Source organism: Sceloporus undulatus, chromosome 1 (assembly GCF_019175285.1).
Source record: "Sceloporus undulatus isolate JIND9_A2432 ecotype Alabama chromosome 1, SceUnd_v1.1, whole genome shotgun sequence".
NCBI lineage: Eukaryota > Metazoa > Chordata > Lepidosauria > Squamata > Phrynosomatidae > Sceloporus > Sceloporus undulatus.
In genome coordinates this window covers 313,099,433-313,104,805 of record NC_056522.1, presented here as the reverse complement: position 1 = coordinate 313,104,805, position 5,373 = coordinate 313,099,433, and the positions used below count along the sequence as shown (strand labels likewise).

Below are 5,373 nucleotides of genomic sequence, written 5' to 3'. Positions count from 1 at the left end.
GTGATCTGATAGCTCTGTTTAAATATTTGAAGGGATGTCATATTGAGGAGGGAACAAGCTTGTTTTCTGCTGCTCCAGAGACTAGGACCCGGAGCAATGGATGCAAGCTCCTGGAAAAGAGATTCCACCTCAACATTAGTAAGGGCTGTTCAACATGGAACACACTTCTTTCCTTGGAGTGTAGTGGAGTCTCCTTCCTTGGAGGTCTTTAAACAAAGGCTGGATGGCCATCTGTCAGGGATGCTTTGATTGAGAGTTCCTGCATGGCAGGGGGGTTGGACTGGATGGCCCTTGTGGTCTCTTCCAACTTTATGATTCTATGATTCCCCCAAGCCTCCCCAGCCACTACATAGTTATACTGAGGGGAAGGCACAGGAGAAAGGTGAATATCAAGTGGCTAGGGGTCACTGTGTGAGGGAGGCAGTAGATTCCTCATTCCTAAAATCCATGAAAAGATATATGCCTGTGTTACACTTGTGTACACCACTAACAGGATGCCAACATAAATCTCAGCACAGGTACCACAGCCACATATAATTAGGTGGTTGTTGCTGTGTGCCTTCAAGTTGTTTCTGACTTATGGCAATCCTAAGGAGAACCTACCCCAGAGATGATAGTATGACTTGGCCAAGGTCACCCAGTGGGTCTCCATGTTTGAGCAAGGAATCGAATCCTGGTCTCCAGGGTTGTAGTCAAACCACTACTCCACGCTGGGTCTCGTATAATTAGGCACATACTCAAAAATAGACATAAACTTGCACTGAAAGAGGAAGAGAGGGGAAAAGAGCATACACTTTTGAAGAACACATGCCCTCTTGCTATCTTTCAGTTATGGAAAGAGGAACTTATTTGTGACTTACATAAGAGACGCCTGCTTGTAGCTGAAAAACAGAGTTCCTCTTCAGTAGATATAACCAACTTCTGCATTCATGCATTCAGAACTGGTTGACTGAAATGTATGAGCCAGGCAAATCTAATGCTGCCCCTAAAGGAAGACAGTGGAATCAGTTTACTCAGTTCTTTGTTTCCATGAAGTTAACACACTGATGCAAGATAGATCATTAAAACCATAAACAAGTTCTCATAAAATTCTTCCATGAAAATAAGTTTCAAAAGATCTCGGAGGCTTTATTCAATCTTTCTCCCAGAGATTAAATTGGATTGCATGTTTTGCTGCAAGTTTCAACGCACAGTATGTGATAAGTAAAAGGCATGGCACATATTCAACATGCTGGAAATTTTGTAGAGCAGGTAGCAGACTTGCACATGTGTTCTCCACCACACATATGACTAGATCTTTTGTGGGTTGTGTGTCTGATTTCCACATTACTTACACTTCAAGAGTGAAAGAATCATATGCATATGTGTCTGTACAACCTTCTATCACACATCATATGCTACTGTGTAAATACCAAAAGTCATAAAACCATGGCAGCATAGAGCTGGAAGGGTCATCTGTCATATCAGCTGCTCATGCAGAAACCCATAGCTAATGCATGCCAAATAACTGGCCACCAAAACTCTGTTTAAAGAGAGGATCCATAATCTTTTGAGATAGCTGTTGCACTGCTTTTTCTAATCTTTAGTCAAAATCTCCTTTCTGGTAATCTGAATTCACTGATTCAGATCCTGTCCTTTGGAACAGCAAAACACAAGCTTGTTTCATCTTCCATGTGATAGCCCTTCAGTTATTTGAAGACCCATAAAAATATTTCATGCAACATGTAATGGGGAAATGGACTCTTTGATGTTATTCAAGGCTGTGTTTGTGTGTATTCGGTTTATTGAGTTAAAGTTCAAAACCTCTATTCACTAAAGACCTAGAAGTAGTTGTATATGCCCCAAAACAACCCCACCATGTGCAGGCTTTCAATAATTATGAATTTCCAAATTAACCCTATCTAAAGCTAATGGGTTGCAGCAGACGTGGGGATTGTGTGGTCCTTCAGGCATTTCTGGACTGCACCTCCTAGCTGACTAACTAGCATAGCCAATGGTGAGAAATTCTGGAAGCTGAAATTCAACAACACCAGGAAAGCCACATAATTCCTACCTTGGGTTATAGATTTTTATACCTAGAGTACACCCATTTAAATCAGTGGAATCTAATTTACCTGTATCTAACGTACTAATACTGTATTCATTAATTTAACAAGTATCTAGACTGAGGAGTAAGCCTGGTCTAAAATGGGATGGAAATGGGTGGAGGAGGACTCAGATACATAGCCACAAGAGAAGAACAAAACACAAAAAAATAATCTGAGTTTAAACTCAGTTAAGGGATGATCTTTCACAAATGAACTCATGCATACATAGTCGAAGGCTTTCATGGCCGGCAGACATAGTTTTTTGTGGGTTTTTCGGGATATGTGCGGTCAAAATGACAATTTAATAATGAAGAAGGACCCACAAGCCAAGAGAGGCTGCAACAGTTTGCTTTTGCTTGTGCCTACTGGGAAGGACAAGATCCCTCCTGCTCCTGCTCTCTATCCCTGCTGAGTTAATTTGATTTGAAATCATTTTGCGGCAATTGAAGTAAGCTGAGGACAAATGGTTTAAGTGGTAGAAGGCGAGGGAAACCAGGACATTTGAAAAGCAGGTGAAAAAGTGGAATGACAAAGGGTCTATCCCTGTCAAATTGGGATAGATAGGAGGTATGGTGCTCTTCAAGGTTGTGTGTGGGAACAGTGGGCTTACTATATTATATTTCAAACCTCGTGTCCCTCATCTTAAAAACCTAGACACTTCCACTGCTGGTTTTTTAAAAGGTAATCTGAAATTTTCATGTAACTACTACTGAGCCATAAAAATTAGGTATCTATAAGAGAAAAACCCAACCAATTTTGGGTCACAATAAAAAACAAACAAACCTGAAATGTGGCTTACCCAGCATAATGATTCCATGCAACCTTCTTCCTGTGAGTAGCATTCTCGTGCAGTTTGGCTTAAGAAGAAAGTTTTCACTTTTTTCCTTGTCAACACAAAGGATGTTCTTTTGTGACTGAACATGTAAATCTCTCAGCTGTAATACAGACAACTTGGACATAGTACAAAGGGTGTGCTGAGTAGAACAAGAATGGTTGAGAGAACAAGCATGATCAATGGAGCCTGTAGGCTTATCGTTAAATGGCATGATTACATGGCACCAGGAGGCAAGGCGTAATTGCCAGTAAAAGGGACTGTCTAAACATTATGTATTATGAAGTCTCACTCTGAGGGAGAGTTTTTTAAAAAAGAAAGAATATGTAGTATCTCTTAGCCTGGTAGTTCAAGGCTCACTTCATTTCCCCTCTGACAGCATAAACATTATGTTCACAAACAAAGGTTCATGTTTTTTTTTTCTTATGCATGTGGTTGTACTTTTTCGGCCATTTTGCAATGTCTGAGTTTCAGTTCGTAGATGCATAAGGAGAGTTCTGTGAGTGTTATCATGGCACATGCCACAGTGTTTCTTGAATAGTACATTATACCATAGACTTCAGTGCACAACTTGATTCACTGTGATTGTGGAAACATCCCTGTGTGCTCCCCATTGTGCAATGAGACAAAAGTGCATTTACAGATATGCAGTTGGTTGTGCTATATTGGTATTCAGCAGAAAGGTGGTGTAGCACAACCACCACTTAACTACATGAATGTAGAGAGTTGCACACTATGGCTGGTATCCTCTCAATGATATATGTAGGAGTAGATATATGTATCTTAGGGATCGTAATGGTTTGAGCATTGGCCTATGACTCTGGAGTTTGAATCCCAGCTCAGCTATGTAAACCCACATTCACATTCTCTCAGCCTCAGAGGATGGCAATGGCAACCCTCCTCTGAAGAAATGTGCCAATAAAACACTGTGACAGGTTCACCTTAGGGTCACCATAAGTCATAGAATCATAGAATCATAGAGCTGGAAGAGTCCTTAGTGGCCAAATGACTTGTTGGAAATGACTTGACGGAACACAACAAGAAGCCCACCTTATCCTTGCATATGCCTTTCTTTCTTTCTTTCTTTCTTTCTTTCTTTCTTTCTTTCTTTTGTCATTGCAGAGGTTGGTATTATCCTCTACTCTCTACAGTGCCCCAAATCATCTTCTGCACTCACCGTTCAGCTTCTGCAGCACAGCCATACCATGGCTGGTGGAGAGCAGGTGAGAGGGATGGATACATCTCTGGCTATGTCCTTGTATCCAGCCACAGAATTGTTACATCATCAGCTGAACCCTCCACCTGACAGTGGATGATGTAAACAGGATGCACATGACATTTCATTGGTGTTTCCCCACTCTCACCAATATGAAATGGATACTAAGGGGGTTGCGGTAACAATGGTCAGATGTACCTTGAGATATTTAGTGCAGTTCTGCAGGAGGAACTATTCCACTACATTGTGCCATACACGGTCTTAGCCTATGCAAGGTTGCCTGAAGTGAAAAACAAGGTGATGACCCTGCCCATTCCAGGTATGAAAAGACAGGCAAATTAAATTTCTTCAGCATTGGTGGTAGGACAGCAACCTCCATTGCACCTGAAGGCCACAGAATAAACTAAAGGGTGCAGGGCAGGCTGTGTATTATACATAGCCTTGTGTCTTTCCACAAATACCGCCTGAGTTAATTGCTTTGCCTGGCTCAGACTATGCACCAGGAGAAGACCCACTTTTTGGAGGGGGGGTATTTATTTTGTTTTGTCCCCATGTTTGCCTTTTGGTGTGCCTGACTGATTGCATTATCTTTAGTGTCAAAGTGTATACATATGGACACTAAAGCACTATTTCACACATGGCAGATTTAGAAATATGGGTTGGCATTCTGTTCATCAATGATGGTATCATGAAATGGACTTATGATACAGGTTGAATCTCCTTTATCTGAAAATTCTGGGACCAGAAGTGTTTTCAGTTTTGCAGATTTTTGGATTTTGGAATATTTGCATATACAGTACATAATGGAGATGGGATCCAAGTCTAAACATTAAATTCATTTATGTTTTATATACACCTTATAAACATAGCCTGAAGGTAATTTTATACACAATATTTTAAATACTGTTGTGCATGAAACAAAGTGCATACATTGAACCCTCAGAACATCTAAGTGGACAATTTTGGATTTTGGAATATTTCAGATTTTGAAATTCCAGATAAGGGAGATTCAGCCTGCATTATAACTGCTAGAGATTTGCATTTGTGGTCATGGATGATTGAACATGAATCCTGGGGTTTGTAGTTTAGGGAGGCACTAGCTCTCTCTGACTGAGAATTCTGAAGCCGCCCCCCCCAAACTTCAAAGCCCAGGATTCCATAGGACAGAACCATGGCAGTTAAACTGGAATAATAGTGTGTAGTGTGAATGGACCCCAAGAATGATGCGATGTATGGTC

At 40.9% G+C, this 5,373-nt stretch overlaps 1 long non-coding RNA gene across 2 annotated transcripts in view; it reads right to left on the bottom strand.

The window, feature by feature from the left end:
• LOC121918878 overlaps positions 1–2,967 on the bottom strand; it is a 12,909-nt gene extending 9,942 nt beyond the window's left edge. The window contains exons 1-3 of one of the 2 annotated variants that reach the window (XR_006101328.1): positions 2,887–2,967; positions 861–985; positions 604–760 (exon numbers count right to left, since the gene is read on the bottom strand). This is a non-coding gene — a long non-coding RNA (uncharacterized LOC121918878). The remainder of the gene's footprint in view (positions 1–603; positions 761–860; positions 986–2,886) is intronic. The other variant, XR_006101329.1, reaches the window with a different exon arrangement.
• Positions 2,968–5,373: the final 2,406 nt, after the last annotated feature.